Source organism: Arvicanthis niloticus, chromosome 1 (assembly GCF_011762505.2).
Source record: "Arvicanthis niloticus isolate mArvNil1 chromosome 1, mArvNil1.pat.X, whole genome shotgun sequence".
In the NCBI taxonomy this organism is placed as follows: Eukaryota; Metazoa; Chordata; class Mammalia; order Rodentia; family Muridae; genus Arvicanthis; species Arvicanthis niloticus.
In genome coordinates, this window is record NC_047658.1 from 16,645,583 (window position 1) to 16,667,415 (window position 21,833).

General features: G+C 41.1%; 1 pseudogene; it reads left to right on the top strand.

The window, feature by feature from the left end:
* The first annotated feature begins 580 nt into the window (after positions 1 to 580).
* On the top strand, positions 581 to 11,275 carry LOC117724448 (phospholipid hydroperoxide glutathione peroxidase GPX4 pseudogene; annotated as a pseudogene).
* The last annotated feature ends 10,558 nt before the right edge of the window (positions 11,276 to 21,833 follow it).

Here is a 21,833-nt window from a genome sequence, read left to right on the forward strand (position 1 = left end):
GAGGAATGAGAAGGTAGAAATCATTTAATTATAATCTCAAAAATCATTTTAAAGTTGAGACAGGCCTTATAATCCAATATTCTCTAGAGACTAGACATAAGTATTAGAGCACACCAGGTATTACTCACATTTTTTTCTCTCTGATTGTGCATTTTCAAATTGGAATAATTAACATCCCTGTTAGGAAGAGCCAAACCAGTCTGTCCATATCTTCTGTACTGGTTAACTTAGTGTAACTACAGAATTTTGGTTTCTAGAAATTAGTTCAGTTCCTAATCAAGATTTCTGATGACCCTGGTTTATGACACAAAAAAATTCGACAATCAGGCCTTTTACTGATCATCAAAATTTGATTACCTGACTACTCATTGCTAATGACAACCAAATATTGTCAAACAGGAAACTCCTCCTTCTCCCTCCCCATCCCATCACTTTCTGTGCTGTGAATACGCCAGCATCAGAGTTGGTCAGTGAATTCAATTCTAACCCAAATCCCATTTCATTTGTAAGTGTCCAATAAAAGCCATGGAAGTCAGAGGACACTCAGGCACTGGTCTCTTTTCCATCTCACTGACTAGTAATGGCCAAGCCTGAAAGAGTTACAGGACTGTCTTCAAGTCACTGGGCCAAGAGCCAGGATAAGGTGAACAAAGCAATTCTTAATTACAAAGCAGGAGGCAAGCCTGGCATGCAGAAAGTATTTCTCTAATGAGAAACTAATACTAAAGCACTTTTAAAAAGGAATGAAATTCTTAAAGACTGGGAAACATTCCAGAATAGATACAAATAAAAGATTGTAGGAATGACACATTAAAAAAAATGAAATTTATGAAGTAATATCAGCCAAGTGCTAATGGCACATGCTTTTAATCCTAGCACTTGGGAGGCAGAGACAGAACTCTCTGAGTTCAAGCCCAGCCTGGTTGACAAGTTCTAAGACCATCAGCTCCTCACACTGAAAACCAGTTTTGAAAAACAGACAACCGAGGGGCGGTGGTGGCACATGCCTCTAATCCCAGCACTTGGGAGGCAGAGGCAGGCGGATTTCTGAGTTAGAGGCCAGCCTGGTCTACAGAGTGAGTTCCAGGACAGCCAGGGCTACACAGAGAAACCCTGTCTCGAAAAACCAAAAAAAAAAAAAAAAAAGAAAGAAAGAAAGAAAAAAGAAAAAAAAAAGAAAAACAGACAACCAAAACCAATTGTCAATGTGGCCATGATACTAAAAGCAATCTACAAATTCAATGCAATTCCTCTCAGAATTCCAACACAACTTTCTATAGACATTGAAAGAGCAATTCTCAACTTCATATGGAAAAACAAAACCTCTCAGGAAAACCAAAACAATCCTGACCAATAAAAGAACTTCTAGAACAAATGATAAGATTATGCAACTCTGATCCAACTCTGAGATGGCTCCAAGAGAGGGCATTAGGCCACAAGAGAGAGATTTCACATTCCAGGCCCCAGAAAGTTTTCCCAGAAATGCCTCTGATGAAATGCTTCTCAGAAAAACCATAAAACATACTGGCTGTAGGCCACCTGGGTCCTCTGGGGAATGAAGGTATGCTTCCAGAATGATTGATCCCATATAGGCACAGCCAATCAGCGTAACTACTGATGGCCAGTGCCTAGTTGCTGTTACTGTAATCAGCCCAATTAAAAAAAATGTCTAAAAGATGTTTGTAAGTCAGAATCTGGATTTCCTCCACTTTCTCCCTTGAGAGACCACTGAAGTGGGGGTGGGGTAGGGGTGTAGAGCAGCAACATCTCAGTGGCAAAGGAGAGGGGGATGGGGTGAAGACTTTTAGAAAGGAGACTGGGAATGGGAGCAACATTTGGAATGTAAATAAATAAAACATTTTTTTAAAAAAAAGAAACAACTATCTCTTTAGTAATAGCAAGCATCCAGCTCTGGTTAATGCTCAAAGGGGACCCAGCCTCGAACAGATTTTGCATTGCACATATGACATCATCCTGAAGTCTCTTTTACCTTCAGTCTCCAGGTTACACTTTGAACAACTTCAATAGGGACAGAAGCCTGCACGTCTAGCCACTTAGGCAGAGGGGAGAGTTACACAGCACAGACATCCCCAGAAGTATGTAAGTATACCAGAGACCTGAAACTGTGACACAGTCCTAAGTGGACGTTCCCAAAGGATGAAAAGGACAAGAAAAGCAGAAGGTACCAAGTACAAACGGTGGGATGGGGAACTCTATAACACCTATATCTTATGCCACGTAAGCATCCAAAGAAGAATGTCATCTTTACACTACTTCCTGGAGGGGAAGGGGCGACATGTATGAAGTCAGCAGACACTATTATACAATGGGATAAACTCGGAGGAGTCTAAAACAGTGCTGCACAGCTTAATACTGGACTGCTACCCAAGACGAGAGGGACATTTACAATGTTCTCATATTAACTCCAATATATCTTACATCATACTGTTAAAACAAAGTGCAAAAATTGTAGAAGATACCGTAGAAACTAGACGTTTCTGTGTTTGCCATCTTGCCAACAATGTTTCAACATACAAGCCCATGTTCCAAATGCCTGCGCAGATGCAGCCCCAGGGCAAAGTTATTCAGAGGTCACCTCCAGGCTCTGGGAGCAGCTAAGACCACAAACAACCTCACAGGCGGCCACGTCTAGCTGAGGTTCCCACCCAGCCCCAGGGAGGACTCACCACACTCGCTCCAGCTCTTTAATCGCCTGCCCCTTCCCATTGGAAGCAGCTGCCACATACTCACCATATCGCGGGTTCAGAGCTCGCCTGAACTCCACACACAGCATGCAGCAGCTCACAGAGCAGGACACACCAAGCACTCAAGCCTCCTCAGCTTGAACCCGCAACATGGCACCCAGAAGCATCCTCCTCCACTTCTGACTGGCAGGTCAGACTGGAGGCCCTGATTGGCCAGCAAGTCTTGAGTGAATGAGCACTTCCCTTATGGTTAGAGTAAGCCTTCTTGTACAGGGCCAACCCTTTAAAGATGTGTAGGTTGAGAGTGCCCTGAAGGGACAAGGCAAGGTGGTTCCTGTACCAGGCTTCCATTCCAGAGCTAGACGTTTTCTAGTGCTGGAGAGATTTGCATTTCAGCAGCACTTGTGCCTGTTATCTGATGCCCTAGCCTTCTCTCTTCCAGCATTTTCCCTTCTTCCTCCAGGGAATCATGGCTGATAACTTGCAGGGCCCATTTTTTTCTTTTTTTCTTTTATTCTTTTTTTTTTTTTCTTTTTTTTTTTTCTTTGAGACAGGGTTTCTCTGTGTAGCCCTGGCTGTCCTGGAACTTACTCTGTAGACCAAGCTGTCCTGGAACTCAGAAATCTGCCAGCTTCTGCCTCCCAAGTGCTAGGATTAAAGGCGTGAGCCACCGCTGCCCGGCTTTTTCTTTTTTCTTTCCTTTTCTTTCCTTTTCTTTTCTTTCTTTTTCTTTTTTAAAATAATTTTCTTTTTTTTTTCTTTTTTGTTTGTTCTTTGTTTTTCAAGACAGGATTTCTCTGTATAGCCCTGGCTGTCCTGGAACTCACTCTGTAGACCAGGCTGGCCTCGAACTCAGAAATCCGCCTGCCTCTGCCACCCAAGTGCTAGGATTAAAGGCGTGTGCCACCACTACCAGGCTGCAGGGCCCATTATTCAATTTGGAGTGATACAAAGAATCCAGCCCATAGGGGAAAAGGGTGCCCAGAATAGTAACAATTAAAGAGAGATTTTTAGAGAATGCTAAGATTTTTGTTCTGTGATTTCATGGTTGGTTTAGGTAAACTGCAGCTACTTTTCACCTGGTAAGTATGAGGCTTTACACAACCCTGAGAGAAAAGCAGAAAACAGATGGCAAACTCTATGGAACACTATTGCTAGCCAGCACATCTTCCTCAGTGTGAAGGGGAAAAAAACCCAAAGCTGTACTATTAAAGGCATTCTAATGAATGTAAGTGATAGAATGGATCTCTCTGTACATGTAGAAGGAGCATATATTGGAATGACTTGCAAGCTGTGGTCCAACTAGTCCAACAATGTCTGTCTGCAAATGGACAGATGAAAAATACAGTAGTGGCTCAGTCCACGTGGCTGGATGTCTCAGCTGGTCTTCAGTCTATACCAGGATTACAAAGAAGTAGCCTCTAATGCTAGTTTTTAAAAATATATACTTGTTAGCCAAAGGTATATCATGAACATAGGGGAAAAAACTACCACCTACAGTGACCTTTATAAATGAAGGATGCCACCAGAAGCTGTGACCTAGATTAAAGGTATTTTTTTTAAGATTTATGTATTTATTTTATGAATATGAGTACACTGTAGCTAGCTATCTCCAGACACACCAGAAGAGGACATTGGATCCCATTATAGATGGTTGTGAGCCACAAAGTGGTTGCTGGGAATTGAACTCAAGACCTCTGGGAGATCGTCAGTGCTCTTAACCACTGAGCCATATCTCCAGGCCCTTAAACATATTTCTTTCATTTTTATTTTTTTTGTTTTTTTTTTGTTTTTTTTTTTTTTTTTTTTGTTTTTTGTTTTTTGTTTTTTGTTTTTTGTTTTTTGTTTTTTCGAGACAGGGTTTCTCTGTGTAGTCCTGGCTGTCCTGGAACTCACTCTGTAGACCAGGCTGGCCTCGAACTCAGAAATTCGCCTGCCTCTGCCTCCCAAAAACGTATTTTTTATCACTTCAAATGATCCAAATTTAAAAAGGGGCTTTACAACTTAAAAGCTATAATTAAGAAAAATCCCTCACGAGAAGCTAAGTGATGAGAGAGAGAAAAAGAGAGGGGGCATGGAGGCAGATGCCTCCACCAGTCAAAGATAGTTTTTATATCTAGGTTGGGTATTGGGTTACGCTTCTGATTGAGCATTACCAAACTTATAAATCCTTTGATTAACATTTTTTTAAAAAAATCGTATAAAAGCAAAAAGGAAAGGGGGGACATGGGATAGGGGTTTTCTAGGGAGGGGAAATGTGGAAAGGGGATGGCATCTTAAATGTAAATAAAATATAAAATAAAAAAAAAAGAATATGCAGACAAAAAAAAAAGAAAAATCCCTCACAGTACCAAACTGTTGCAGTTTTAGTTAATTCCATGTCACTTTGACCAAACACAAGAGCCAAAACAGAAGAGCTGAGAAAGAATTCTTTCCTGTTGCAGAAAAGGAGAACAGGGGACTCATTTCCAAAGCAATGCTTTTATTTTTTGTCAACAAAGGAAGCATTAGGATTCCACGTAAGGAGTCTGGATATGTTCACTTACAGGTTCACTTACTCCTAAGACTGCTAAGTTAAATAAACCTACTTCTCAACATGGTCACAATGTAAAAAGCAGAGGTATTTATGGGCATTCTTAATTCAAAGTCATTCAGAAACATGTAAATTGTAAAAATGTTGGACAAAAATCCCTCTAGAATGTTCACCTTATACCATAAGGTCTTAGCAGATAATCAAGCAAATGATATTGTGAAAGTATATTGCTCAGGAGCCCATGATTTCTACTAATTATAACATATGATTTAATATAGATAGATAGATAGATAGATAGATAGATAGATAGATAGATATAGATATAGATATAGATATAGATATAGATATAGATATAGATATATCTCAATGCCACAGTTAGCTATCAGCATTGTGAATGTTTTTCTTAGATGAACAGCTATGCTGAACTTTTCTAACTTCAAAATAAGGCTGTTTTTGACTATGAGGATGCTGGCTCAAAGGAAGATCATGGCTACTTCCATGAACAACCATCCTGAGTGCATTTTAACTAACCTTGAGTGTTGTCTGTCTTCTGGTTATGGTATAAATGTAGGGTATGCTACTTTTTGTAAACTTTATTTTTATTTTACATAGTGGTGAGTGGGTATTTGCCTGCACTTGTCTGTGCACAATAACTGCAGAGGTCAGAAGAGGACATCAGATCCCTGGGACTGGAGTTATAGCAGTTATTGGTTAGCTACAATGTGGTTTCTGAAAATGGGATCTATATCCACTGTTAAAACATGAAGTGCTCTTAACTGCTAAGCCATCAGTCTAGCAAATGTCCTTTGTTTAACATTTATTTTTATATATTATAATTAAATATATTACATCACTCTCCTCTTCCTTGTCCTCTCCCTGGCCCTTTCTAAATTCTTCTCAAACAATTTCTATCTTGTTACATATGTGTGAATAAGTCTGCTCAAATATATTAATACAATTTGCTGTCTCCATTTCTGTTGGTTGTGTGGATATGAATTCACTGAACATGTTGTGTTTTGGGATAACCATGTAGGAGCTCATCCTTGGCTGAGGCTGCTTCTCCCACTCAAGAGAGCTCCACTCTTTAATGAGGAACAGGATGTTGGGGCACAAAGATCCTTGCTCCCACAGATCACCAGGGAAACCAGAAATTTTAAATATACAGAGGCCTGCACTAGGGAAAAAGATAAAATAACTGCATTCAACCTAAAAGGCTGGAAGGGGATTTTCTTAATGACCCAGTAACCTTTTTGTTCCATGTAGGCAGACCTCACATAAGTTTTTTCATGGAGGCAGACCTTAAACAAATTCTCCAAAATGACTGTCTTAAATTCTTTCCTTCCTAGACTGTTCCCAAACATTAGGGGAGATGTCACATGTCCTTTATGGCCTGCTGGCATCTCTGCTATTGGTCAGAAACCACAGTAGATGCCAGGTCTTTTACCTATAGAACCCACCATCACAGTCACATTTAGTTTGTAAAAGGGTTTCTATGTAGCCACATATCAAGCTTTATTGTAGACTTGGGATTGGGCTGGTTGGACTGATTTTTGCCTGGAAAACTTTTCCCAAATTGTAGTGTGTTTTTTAAATATGCTGACAATGAACCACATGGCATTACACTCCCTAAATACTGACCAAGGTTGAGAAAGTCAGTCTGCACCTGGATTTCATTCTCATCTCTTAGTCTGGTTCACTTTCCTATCTCATACCTGCAGGGGCCTACTCAACAGAACTCTGGCCCCCAAGTGACCTAGAGTGCCTTAGACAGAAAACATTATCAAGAATAGAAAAATAGAATACCTCAAAATTTAGAGAACTGAAATTTCTTCTAGAGCACCCAGTTTCCTTCATTCTCAGTACATAAGGCTGCACATTACTATGTGTAACTCCAGCTTCAGGAATTCTGACAACATCCCCTGGTGTCCCTGGCCAACATGTATGAATGGCACACAAACACATACATATAAATAAACACTCAAATATATAAAGTAGCTGGGCAATGGTGGCACATGCCTTTAATCTCAGCACTTGGGAGGCAGAGGCAGGAGGATTTCTGAGTTTGAGGCCAGCCTGGTCTACAAAGTAAGTTTCAGGACAGCCAGGGCTACACAGAGAAACCCTGTCTGGAGAAACAAATACACACACACACACACAAACAAATACACACACACACACAGAGAGAGAGAGAGAGAGAGAGAGAGAGAGAGAGAGAGAGAGAGATAGATTATTAAAATTTTTGTAAAAAAAAGAGACAACTTACATCATAAAACTTATTTTTCAAGCTGAGTATGGTAGAGCATTTCTTCAGTCCCAGCACTGGGGGGCAAAGAGTAGACTGATCACTGTGAGTTTGAGAAAGGTCCCTGCTACATAGCATGCTCGCACGTGCGCGCACACACACACACACACACACACACACACACACACTCACACTCACACACACAATATAGAAAAGAAGAGCAAACGTAAACCAGATAGATGAAAAGGAGCATTGAAGAATTGCAACAACACAATCCCTCATACGGTCATTTCTTGTGCTTGCCATCTCTGCCCATAAAATCACTTTCAAAATAGAATATTACCAAGAATGGTAGAGTATACTATTAACTCCAGGACTTTGGAGACAAATTCATATCCATGAATTTGAGGCCATGTTGGTCTACATAGTCACTTCTGTAGTACAACCCAGCTCAAATGGAATTAAAAATTTTAAGTGCATGTTGTTCTAGTATATAAAACTAGGAACAACCATTTAAGTATAATATCAAATTTTACAACCGAGCCAAACTTGCAGACTTCTCTGAATTAGAAGAGAGAATCATTCCTGATTAAATGCAGGGGAACCTGTTTATACTCAAACTCAAGGCTGAGGTACATATCAAATGATTACACATGAATGGTTGCATTTTCGAGCGCTTACACATGATTGGTTGTTTTACAAATTTTGAACATAGCACTGGGAAGACCAAGGGAGGGGTAACCAAGAACAGTGGAACATTTCAGAGAATCTAGCCCAAATGATCTAGAGTCATGTGAGATCACTCTGCACACTCATTCTTCTCAAAAATGTGGTTTTCACCATGCTATTGTGTCCTATCCTGCCATTTCAGATTACTATCTTTACTTTTTCCGGCTATAGGGCTATGGCCCCACCTAGGTGGTAGCATCTTTATCTGTAGTCAGGAATGCCTTCCTGCCTTGGGCGAGGCTTGGGGAATGTAATCCAGCAAGTGTCCTTCACCTGGAATGTGAAGGCCTGAAATCTTATTTTCAGTTCCGAGTTCTGTAAGGCGGAAAAATCTACACATATTTCATAAAATGGCCTTTATAATTTTTCACTCTACAAAAGAAATGTTCAAAGTCTAGTGGAGCCCTAACATGTTAGTGATCCCAGGATATTGGGATGGCCAATGGGATAATTTGGCCTGAGTCTATGTGACAATTTTTGTGTGTTCTATGGATAGAGAAGTGGAGCTGCACAATTCACTTTTGACAAAGATTTGAGTTCCAACACTGGACATCTTGCCAAAGACCAGCCTCAGCTTGGAGAGAGTTTTTGAGGAAGCGGTGTCTGGGAGTGGCTAAATAAACTACTCAAATCAAAGTGGGTCCAGGTTGGTGGCCTAGGTACTGCTTGAGACAGCTGTCCAGATTGCTCTCTCTATGTTCTGCTTTCTTTGGAGATCTCCAGCTAGCTCGCTGTCTGTATTTTCTGCTCGAGATAGTTCTCCAAGCAACTCTTTCTTGCTATTCTACAAGATGCTCTGGATATCTCATCACTTGCAGACCATAAGCCCAGTCTTTTATTTTACATATCAATGTATAGTCATTTACTCCAGGTTTCTGTTTAATTATCCTATGAATCAGCATCCAGTGGCTACAGCTCCTTAATTGTTAGGAAACTGCAAGGATACATTTTCTTTTAATATTGCAAAAGAATTCAGAGATCATCCTTCCTCAGTTAAACTCAGATGTAAATGAGCTGGGTGGAACTTATCATGAAATTACCATTCCTATGACACTGGGCTTAACCTTGCTCTGTCCCAGGCTATCTCAGAACTCAGGAATCTGTCTTTGTAAGCATAAACAAAACAACTTAACTGGATGGAATCTCCTGTCACCACCACTCCCAAAGTCTCTTTATCTCCTTCCTTATCCTTCTGACAATTTGACTTATGTTGGCTGCTTTTGTTCCTTTAGATTCATGAAACCTCTCATATAGTTCATATTGCATCCTTTTTTTTGAGAAAATATACTTATGTACACACACACACACACACACACACAAATATAGGTTTTTCAAGACAGAGTTTCTCTGTATAGCCTTGGCTGTCCTAGAACTCACTCTGTAGACCAGGCTGGCCTCGAACTCAGAAATCTGCCTGCCTCTGCCTCCCAAGTGCTGGGATTAAAGGTGTGTGCCACTACTGCCCAGCCAAAATTATATTATTTTTGAACCTATGGGTTTTTTTTTTAAAAGATTTATTTAATTGTTTTATGTATATATACCATTGCTCTCTTCAGACACACCAGAAGAGGGCAACAGATCCCATTACAGATGGTTGTCAGCCACCATGTGGTTGCTGGGAATTGAACTCAGGACCTTTAGAAGAGTAGTCGGTGCTCTTAACCACTGAGCCATCTCTCCAACCCTGAACTTTTTTTTTTTTTTTTTTTTTGGTTTTTCGAGACAGGGTTTCTCTGTGTAGTCCTGGCTGTCCTGGAACTCACTCTGTAGACCAGGCTGGCCTCGAACTCAGAAATCCAACTGCCTCTGAACCTATTTTTTAAGAGTTGTTTTCCATACCCTTAAGATCTGTCCAGAAAGTTTCAGCATTTACCATTTTGCTGACACTTTAGCCACACCTTAGCCTTCCAGACTTGGGCTATCTTTGACTATCATGGAGTCATTAACATTAACAGGGAGGGCATTCATTGATGGAGGAATGTAAAATGCATTATAAAAGTACATTATTAAAAAACAAACAAACAAAAAAACCTGTCTGCTGTTTCTCTCCCAGGGGCAGGAACCATGTCATTCTGTTCCTACCAAGGCCATGCGGGGCTTATCAACACCTAGTTATTTATACTATTGCATTTTTAATCTTGCCTTTGTGTTGCAACAGTGCAGTGGTTCTTCCTTCTTGGAAGAAAAAAGTATGCAACTTCATTTTGATTTTTGTGGAGCTCACAGTTAAGAGAATGGATATATTAAAGAAACACTGAGTCTTTAAAGCATTGAAAATTTAAAACTAAATATGAACTTTTAAAAGTTCAACTGTGATATATTATGATAAAACATAAAATCTTGACTGAAGCCAGCACTGCTGTGCAGGGCTTGGGCTGCACCTGGCAGGGCAGGTACCACGTGTGCATCCTGCGATGATTGGCATTGTGCGCGCTCGTGAACGAATTCATTCTCTCTCTCTCTCTCTCTCTCTCTCTCTCTCTCTCTCTCTCTCTCTCTCTCTCTCTCTCTTTCTCTTTTGTTTTTTTGTTTTTTTGAGACAGGGTGTGAACAAATTCTCAACCAAGGACATCAACGGGCACATGGTTTATGGTTTGCCTGGATAAGTACAGGGGTTTCGTGTGCATCTTCACCAATGTGGCCTTGCAATGAGGCAAAACCGACTTAAACTACACTCAGCTTGTCGATCTGCATGCCAGATATGCTGAGTGTGGTTTACGAATCCTGGCCTTCCCCTGCAACCAGTTCCAGAGGGAGGAGCCAGGAAGTAATCAAGAAATCAAACGAGTTTGCAGCCAGCTACAAAGTCAAGTTTGACATGTACAACAAGATCTGTGTAAATGGGGACGATGCCCACCCACTGTGGAAATGGATGAAAGTCCAGCCCAAGGGCAGGGACATGCTGGGAAATGCCATCAAATGGAACTTTACCAAGTTTCTCTTTGATAAGAACGGCTGCTTGGTGAAGCGCTATGGTCCCATGGAGGAGCCCCAGATGATAGAGAAGGACCTGCCGTACTTTCTCTAGCCATACAAGTGTGTGCCCCCGCACCTAGCCCCCTGCCATGTGACCCCTGGAGCCTTCCACCTCCGCACTTATGATGGTCTGCCTGAAAACCAGCCACTGGTGGGGCAGTCCTGAGGACCTGGGGTTCATTCCTGCTGGAGGAAAGTCCAGAGGCCTGTGGCCCAGGCCCGAGCTTCACCTCGGCTGTCTTGTGAGAATAAAATGTAGAAATGTGAAGAAAAAAAACCATAAAATCTTGAGAATAATATAAAAAGCAAAGGTTAACATTTGGCAATGGCATATTTGTTTGTTGAGTTGACAAGATGTCAATTATATATACATATAATTTCTCTCTCTCTCTCTCTCTCTCTCACACACACACACACACACACACACACACACACACACACGAAATGAAAAAACTGATCATTTTCTGGGAAGGAGAAACCACAATTCACAAAATGCATACAACAGATTTAATGAAGGAAAATGTGTAGTACTGAAGACCCCCATATTCGGGAGACCCTTCCTCAAGCCACCGGAAATATCGACCACCCAAAGATCACAAGAAACCATACCTGGATGCAATCAGCAGAGGCTTTATTAGGGAAGTAAGCCGGCGGTCAAAATGACAAGCTCTTTAGCTCCAAGAACAAGGTTTTGGCCCCGAGTGGTGGGTTAAAGGGTCTTTTATAGCATGGGGTGGGGGAAGGAAGGCATTTTCACACGCTTACACATGATTGGTTGTTTTACAAATTTTGAACATAGCACTGGGAAGACCAAGGGAGGGGTAACCAAGAACAGTGGAACATTTCAGAGAATCTAGCCCAAATGATCTAGAGTCATGTGAAAATCACTGCACACTCATTCTTCTCAAAAATGTGTTTTTTACCATGCTATTGTGTCCTATCCTGCCATTTACCAACTATTTCAGATCAACTATCTTTGCTTTTTTCCGGCTATAGCCCCACCTAGGTAGCAGCATCTTTTATCTGTGGTCAGGAATGTGTCTTCCTGCCTTGGGCGAGGCTTGAGGAATGTAATCCAGCAAGTGTCCTTCACCTGGAATGTGAAGGCCTGAAATCTTATTTTCAGTTCCGCATTCTGTAAGGCGAAAAATCTACACATATTTCATAAAATGGCCTTTATAATTTTTCACTCTACAGTACAATTTCCTGCATAATGATCGATGTGAACATTGTGAAGTCTCACATATGGGCAGGTAGTCCTGAGAGGCTTTAGAAAGATGGCAGAGCATGAGTCTAGACAGCTGTCTTAGGGTTTTACTGCCGTGAACAGATACCATGATCAAGGCAGCTCTTATAATGACAACATTTAATTGGGGCTGTCTTACAGGTTCAGAGGCTCAGTCCATTATCATCAAGGTAGGAACATTTACCAACATTCAAGTGTGCTCAGAGATTCAGGGACTTGCCTTTAGAAGGTGTGATGGTTTGTACATGCTTAGTCCAAGGAATGACATTATTGGAAGTTGTGACCTGTTGGAGTAGGTATCTCACTGTGGGTGTGGGCTATAAGATCCTTATCCTAGCTGCCTGGAAGTCAGTATTCAGCTAGCAGCCTTCAGATGAAAATGTAGAACTCTCAGCTGCACCTGCACCATGCCTGCCTCCACAAGCAGGACTGGACTTGCCTTGCTTTTGATATTGTGCCTGTGCCATTGCTTCATTCAAACTCTCCAGTTTCTTTGCTTTGAGTCCTCTAGGTCTACACTCCAGGGCTCTTTGCTTTAGTTAAGGTGGGTGAATAGATCTTGTGTTGACACAGAAAGTCCTGTGTATTACAAGAGGTATATCATGCAATTTTCGTATGATTTCCAATGTAATTGAATTTATAACATGGGATTAAACTCATTGGATAAAAGTAAACAAAATGGAAGTGTTATGAGTGACTTCCTTATTGACATTGCCTTGTTAGATATTTAGGGGAGCAAGAAACTGTCCTGTTTAATTTGTATGCATTTAGTGCACTTTGAATTACTACAAAGCAAAAATACAATCATGGAACCTCATGTTAAGACTGGGATCCATATCTTATATTCTACAATGTGCCTGAAAAGCATCATACAGATTTAAGGAAGTGCTGGGGACAGCATACCATGACAGACACTGCCAGCAGCAGGCCTGGATGGAGACTTCTCAGAAGCCTATGGAAGCTCCAAGTCAAAAAGGATGGTGTCTAGGACCCTGAGAAGCAGGAGACACATCCCTCCAGGGGATTGCCATCTGAAATAAGGGATCACCTATAGGAGGCAGGGATGGAGACATCTCAGTAGCCCTCAGCAGCTCTTTGTAAAAACAATCAGTTGTTTCCATTTCTCCTAACCTGTATAGATTTCATTTGTGTGTGACTGCTTTTCAGTTGGCCTTTGTGTGCGTAATTATCTATTATATCTGACTTTCCTATTTCTTTCTCCTTCTGCTCTGGTGAATCCTGTGAAACTAGATGTTCCTTGATGTAATGATTCTTAAACAATTAAAAATTGAAGCATAGGGGCACAGTACAGCACAGTCCTAATGGCTCAGGTACATGCTGTGTGCTCCCACCTTGGAAACAATGCAATAACTACACAATGGTAGTTCCTGATTTATGTTTGATTTGCAAAGAAAGCTTGAAGAAATTATTAAAAAAATGAAATAGAGCCATCATTGGGACCCTGAGAAAGGAAAAAAATTACTGAAGTTATGAAATAAGCTTTGCACAACATTTAAGAGTGGTTCCCAGGATAAACAAGTATAGAATGCATAAAATTTTATACTAGTAAAACTAAGTCAAAACACTAGAGCTCTTTGGAAAGTCATTGTGTTCAATGTGCAGAAGCAGAACTACTGAGTTAAGGGTTAATTTGATTCTTTCCGGTCACTGCCTGGCAGCTTTGCCCATGTCATTTATCATTAGTGCTTCACAGAAAAATGCAAGTAGCTGGCCTCGGAGCTCTGAGCTCTAAAGTATAATAAGTCAAAAGTTAAAGTTTAAATAATGTTAAGTTTGCAATTATTATTATTATGGCCACAGGCCTGGGAATAGGGAAAGCTTGAAACTTGGGGGAACAATTGTAAATCTTAATTCCTTGTGAGATGTGGTTACTCTTTTGAATTTGATTTGACAAAGATTATACAATGTCTTTTTTTTCTACCTGCTTTTGGAATATCAATAAAAGACTCAGGCAAGATAAAGGTGAGAGAGCATGTGAAGAGCAAGTTGTGAGGAAGTGAGGTGCACATTAGGTGTATGTGAGGTGACTGTAGAGTAAGTAGAGAGAATGTGAGGTGTGTGTGAAGTAGTGTGTGTGTGAGTGAAAGGAGAGTGCACAGAGGTTTGTAGGAGTGTGGGAGTTCAAGAAAAGAAAAGCAGAATGTGCAGGTGAATGCAGAGTGTATAGAGCTTCAAGCCGTGAGTGAGCAAGAGACAGAAAGAGAGCAGAGAGAGGTAGAGAGAGGGGGGAGGGACAGGGAGAGAAGGAGAGAGGGAGGAAGAGAGAGAGAGAGAGAGAGAGAGGAGAGTAATTTTAAGCCTTGAAAAATTGCCTGTCAGTCTGTAACTGAAAAGTAGTCTGTGTCTGTTTATTATGCACCTTCCAGATATCCCTGCTTCCAATTGAGAACTCCTACCCTGTATCAAGGCTGGACCTGGACAAGGAAGCATATCATCCATCATTCAGGAGGCTGGATATAAAGATAAGAACAAGTGACATAAATATTTGTTTTATATTGAATTTCAAATCTTTTCTTTTAAACAAAAAATACCCTTGTGAGACTCATTCACATAGAATGGGTACGGCACTACTTACATCTGATAGATATTCCTGGGAAAAACTAGGAATCATGAAAGAATGACATCCTTCCCCACAGAGACTGAGTTGCTTTGGTTTTCTAATATGTCATACCCATGCAAAGTCTTCTTATCACAAGCCAGACATTTCTGCTCCTGCGAGAAGTCTATGACCACATCCTTCAGCGTCAGCAGCCCCAGAGGAGGAAGGCTGTGTTCAACCTGTGTCCATTCATCAACAGACCCAGAGGAGGAAGGCTGTGTTCAACTTGTGTCCATTCACCAAATTATTTTCTTTGCTCAGGGAGGAATCAGTTAACTATAGAATATGTTTTATGTTCCATAAATGATATAAATTATTCTAATCTGTTTTTGAGAGGGAGGATGGGGTGACATAAGTGTTGAATACATAATGAGGGGAGAGCTTTGGCATCCGCATTAGAGGGGAAATACAGGCTGAAATGGGCTGTGTGAGTCGGGCTCGGTAATTCTTAGGCAAGGTCAGTGTGAAGTTAAATCAAGATATTTTCTCCTATATATCTCATACCAGTGAAGAGAACAGCCACACGTAAGCCATACAGTTAGGATGAGAGCTTTATACAGTGTCTGTGGAAGAATATAGGACAATAGTAAGCTTCAATCCAGAGGAGGAAGTGTGATGATCAAGGCATCCTGTGTAATTTGCTCCAGGGACATCATGGACCCTAACACATAAAAGACCTGATATTCTGCTTGTCTAATACTTGCACAGCCATGATGACAGCTGCTCTTTTTATAATAGCTAAGACATGGAAAGATTCTAAATGACTTTGAATTGTTTGCTTCAGATCCAGAGTTTCTGACAGAGACTCAAGTAGTAATTATGTGGTCATTTGTGATGAGTACAAAAAAGAGCTCAATCTATGAGCTCACACAGGCGCGGGCTTTACTGGGTACAACTGACATCCTCAGTTCTAGGACTTTTCAGGATGATTAGAAGCACAGACAACTTGTTGAGAGCAGACACTGAGAAATGAGAGATGAATTATCTAACATTCTTCAAACTGAAAATACTCATGAATTTTAATTGAGCTCCCTGAAGAGTCGTCTCATGCAAACTAGTCACTGATTTTGGGGTGCCCCTGAGTTCTTGCACACTAACTTCTTTATCAAGTTCTCAAGGACCATTACTTTTTTCATTATGTATTTATTCACTTTACATCCAAATATCAGCCTGTCCTCTCCTCCCAGTCCTCACCTCACAGAACTCCTCTTTCCAGTCCCCACTCCCCTTTTCCTCAGAGAAGAGGGAGCCACCACCCCCCCCCCCCAACTCCCTGGTATCACTCTATCCTGGACATCAAATCACTGCTTGGCTAGGATAATCCTCTCCTGCTACAGCCAGACAAGGCAGCCCAGTTAAAGAAACAGGATCCTCAGTCAGACAACAGGTTCAGGGACAGCTCCCACTCCAATTTTTGGGGGACCACCCCATGAAGACCCCTCTGCACATTTGCTACATATATGTAGGGGGCCTGGGTCCAGCTCATGCTCTATCCTTGGTTGGTGGTTCAGTCTCTGGGAGCCCCCAAAGGTCTAGGTTAGTTGACTCTGTTGGTCTTCTTGTGGAGTCCTTATACCCTCTGGGTTCCTCAACTCTTCCACAAGATTTTCTAACTCAGGTTAATGCTTGGCTGTGGGTCTGTGCATCTGTTTCTGTTGGCTTCTAGGTGGAACATCTCAGAGGACAGTTATGCTAGGCTCCTGTCTGCAAGCTTAACAGAGTATTGTTAATAGTGTCAGGGATTGGTTCTTGCTCATGGGATGGGTCTCAATTTGGGCCAATCATTGGCTGGCCATTCCCTCTGTCTCTGCTCCATCTTAGTTCTTATACTTCTTGTAGGCAGGACACACTTTGGGTCAAAGGTTTTTTGTTTGGTGTTTTTATCCCTCCACTAGGAGTCCTGCCTGGCTACAAGAGATGGTCACTTTGCATACCATATCTCACAGTGCAAGGAGTCTCAGCTGAAGTCACCCCAATAGACTTCCTGAGATTTCCCTCCAGCCATAATCTTGGTCACTTGCTAGAGATGATCCCCCTGCCCACCACCAATTTATTTTCTCACTCCCCTGCTCTCCCTAAACCTGATACTCTTGCCCTGTTCCTCTCCCCATTCCTCGTCCCACCCAGGTCCCTCCCTCTATCCACCTGCACTATCTATTTTATTTCCTGTTCTGAGAAAGATTCAAGCATCCTCCCTTAGGCCCTCATTGTTATTTGGTTTCTTAGGGTCTGTGGATTGTAGTGTGATTACCCTGTGTTTTAGGGTTAATATCCACTCATAAGTAAATATGCCAAGTATGTCCTTTTTGTCTGGTTTACCTCACAGGATGATATTTTTTTTTTCATTCCATCCATTCACCTGAAAATTCATTCTGTCCTTTTTTTTAATAGTTGAGTTTTATTCCATTGTATAAATGAACCATATTATCTTTATCCATTCTTCAGTTGTGAATTATGTGGGTTGTTTCCAGTTCTTGGCTGTTATGAATAAAGCTGCTATGAACATATGTGAGCGTGTCTTTGTGGGAGGTGGTACATGTTTTGAGTAAAGGCTACTCCTGTGGTATAGGTACATTTTGAGGTAGAACTATTCCCAACTTTCTGAGAAAACACCAAATTGATTTCTAGAGTGGTTATACAAGTTTTCAAGCCCACCAGAAATTAAGAAATGTTCCCTTTGTTCCACATGCTCACCAGCATGTGCTCTCTCTTGAGTTTTTGATCTTAGCCATTCTGATGGGTGGAATCTCAAAGTAATTTTGATTTGCATTTCCCTGATGACTAGAGACATTGAACACTTTAATTTTCAGCCACTAGAGATTCTTCTGTTGAGATTTCTGTTTAGCTCTGACCAGGTTTTATTTTATTATTATTATTTTTTTTTTTTGTCTTTTCGAGACAGGGTTTCTCTGTGTAGCCCTGGCTGTCCTGGAACTCACTCTGTAGACCAGGCTGGCCTCGAACTCAGAAATCCACCTGCCTCTGCCTCCTAAGTGCTGGGATTAAAGGCGTGCACCACCACCGCCTGGCCTGACCAGGTTTTATAATTGGGTTATTTTGGTTGTTCTTGGGTTCTTTATATATTTTGGATACTAGCCCTTTTTCAGTTGTAGGGTTGGCGAAGATATTTTCCCAACCTGTATACTGTCATTTTATCTTATTGATGGTGTCATTTTGCCTACAGAAGCTTTTCAGTTTCATGAGGTCTCATTTAATTGTTTATCTTAAGCCCGAGCAATGGCTGGACTGTTCAGGAAATTATTTCCTGTACCAATGAGTTCAAGGCAATTCCGTACTTCCTGTTCTATTTGATTTCATATATCTGATTTTATTTTGAAGTCTTTGAACCCGATGGACTTGAGTATTGTGCTGAATATGATCTATTTACATTCTTCTCCATTGAGACATCCAGTTAGAACACAGAGTTATTGTGGTCTCATAGAACGAGTTTGTCAATATTCCTTCTGTTTCTATTTTGTGAAATACTTTGAGGAGTATTGGTCTGAGCTCTTTTTTGAAAGTCTGGTAGAATTCAGGTATAAAACCATCTGGCCCTAGGTTGGTTTTGGTTGGGAGATTTTTAATGACTGCTTCTATTCCTTTAGGGGTTATAGGACTGTTTAGATAGTTTACATGATCTTGATTTAATTTTGGTAAGTGATATCTGCTAGAAAATTGTACATTTCATTTAGATTTTTGAATGTTGTGGAGTACTGGCTTTTGAAGAAACACCTAATAATTCTTTTAAATTTCCTCAGGGGCCATTGTTATGTCTCTCTTTTCCTGTCTCTGCATTTTAGGTAGTCTGGCTAAGGGTTAGTTGATTCTTTTTTCAAAGAACCAGCTCTTGGTTTTGTTGAGCCTTTGTATTATTCTCTTTGTATTTTTTAAGTAACTGATATTTGCCCTGAGTTTGATTATTTCTTGCTGTGTACTCCTCTTGGGTTCTTTGGTATGTTTTTGTTTTCTTTCTTTCTTTCTGGTGTACGTCTAAATTGTGAATATGAGAACCCTCCAATTCCTTCCTGAAAGCACTTAATACTGTGAACTTTCCTCTTTCACACAGCTTTCATTGCGTCCCATAAGTTAGGTATCTTGTACCCTCATTTTCATTGAATTCTAAGAACTCTTTACTTCTTTATTTCTTCCCTAAATCAGTGATCATTGAGTAGGATGTTGTTTACTTTCCATGAGTAGGTAGGCTTTCTGCTGTTTCTATTGTTGTTGTAGTCCATCTTTAATACATGGTGTTCTGATAAAATACAAAAAGTTATTTCAATTTTCTTTTATCTGTTGAAACTTGCTTTGTCACTGAGTATATGGTCAATTTTGGACAAGGTTCTATGAGGTGCTGAGAAGAAGGTATAGTCTTTTGTGTTTGGTTAAAAGGTTCCTTAGATATCTGGTAGGGCTATTTTACTCATTATTTCTCTCAATAACCTATCTACTGGTGAAAGGAGAATTCATGAATATCTAGTGAAGAATGAAAAATTATAAAAATCATTTTTATAGAATATATACATATATAGATGCCTTTCAAGTTCTTTTAGGAACATGGAAAATTTTTTCTGAAACAAGCCAGGCCAGTTCCAGGAACTGGAAAGTCATTCAGGTGGTAAAAACACAATGACAGGGCTGTGGCTTTACAGCTGAAGCTAGTGAGAATAAATAGTTGATAAATGACAAGGTAGGGCAGTGACTTGGTGAAACCACATTTTTGAGAAAATGATTGTACTGGGTAATTTCCATGGCCATTAACCTTTTAGGGTGGGTTTCTTTGGAATGTATCACTATTCTCATGTTATGTATCCTTGGCAACCTCTTACCCCCTCCCCACTCCCCTGGTTTGTGGTTTTGCTCTTTAAAAGACCCCGGTACCCATCACTCAGGGCCAAAAACCCTGCTCTTGGAGCATAAGAGCTTGTCCTTTTTGACCGCCGGCTCCTCCCCTAATAAACCTCTGCTGATTGCATCCAGGTATGGTTTCTTGTGATTTTTGGGTGGTTGCAATCCGGAGGCTTGAGGAAGGGTCTCCCAAGTATGGGGGGGTCTTCATTTGGGGGCTCATCCTGGATATGCGACCACCTTAATCCAAGAACCACGCTGGGAGGTAAAGAGACACCGCGGTTTATTTCTGTCTGGTTGTTGTGTGACCTTTTGTCTAAATCATCTGATTTCTCGTGTGCTAGGGTTGCCTAAATCGTGTGCTGTTTTGTCTAGGTTTAACTTAGTTATTTGGTTTCTAAGTTGTTTGTGCCCGTCTGTCTGAATTATTTGGTTTCTGAAAAGTGCACTTCGGTTTGGACTGGCAGCTGTTTCTGTCTCGTGAGGGGCAGTAAACCATTTTTGTTTCGAGAGGAGACAAATGAGTGATTAGCAGACGTGCGGGAGAGTCTCTAGCTGCTGCACCCCCAGAGACGTTTGGGGGTTCATCTAGGTGCCGGGGAGGATGTGGAATCCCTCTTGGCTGGCACTGGCGATTGAGACGGGTTTTTTGTTAGTCTTTTTGTGTGTTAACAATGAAACTAGAGAGAAAAGGTCAGAAATGGCCACCGTGGTTGTTATGCTCTCATGGCAGTGTGTCTATTTTTGGGTTGTTCATTGCTGGCGTGTTAGAAATCTGTTAGCCTTGGTCCAGCATAGGCTGGCCAAGTTGTCTGAATCTGTTAAATCTGAATCTGTGAAGACTGACCGCGTTGTCTGGTTATTGGAGTCTTACTTGGAAGGCGAGGGGCCTTCCAGAAGGTCAGGGCATCTGACTGTGAGGTTTCAAGAGACTGAGCGCTCCTACTTGGGAGAAGACATGGAATCCTTCTCCATCTGGGGTCGTGACCAAATGTAGTTAAGTGTTATTTGTGCCACCCGTGGCAGGGGTGAGCTATCTGTGTTTTATGTACCACCCGTGAGAGGGGTGAGCTATTTGTGTTGTTTTTTATATGTGTGTGTCTTTTCTTGGCAAATCATCTGTGTGTTAGCTGTTAATCTACTGTGTTAAACATCTTGAGTTAAAAATAGGTAACATGATTGCCGGCAGAGAGAGGAATGAAGCCACTGGTACAAGAATACAGCTGCAGAAAGGCGGGCAGGTCCTTTAATAAGGAGCAGCTACCTCGGTTCGTGCTCACGGTTTGTGTTCCTACAGCCCGCCTACTGCATGTAAGGTATGCTTCAGGTAACAGCACATGGAGGGTGCCCTCACCCAGCCTGCACTTGGCGGGCGACAACTCGTGGTTCCCCAGCACAGCAATAGTGTGCAACAGCTACCTAGTTTGGTATTCCTGGCTGTACTGGGTACCTTGAGGTCACTAGTGCAACAAATGGCGGTTTTCCATCTGCCACCTATGAAGATAGATGAGAACCCAGGTGATAAAAAAAGAAAAAAACCTGGCAGTGGAGCCAGGACAGCTAGACAAACAGCCGCAGCAAGATTGTTCACCTGAGAGTTAATTATTTTTTTTTTAAAGAGAGACAAGAACTGGTTAAAACTGCTTACTTAATTTAGTTTAAAACTTACTTGTGAGGCTGTCTTGATTTACACAAGAAAAACTGATAATTCGCCCTGCTCTGTGGCCAGGAGAAGGGCACCAGCAGAAAAAGAAAGTTGATAATAATTTTTCCCAGTTTAATAAGTAAAGGAGTGCTTTTTTTCTAAAATTACAGCTTAAAAGTTACAGGCTGTCCTGAGTCAGAAATATATATATATATATATATATATATATATATATATATATATAGCCTTCAGTTTTGATAGATTTTCTAGCCATTACTGTTTGAGACAATTT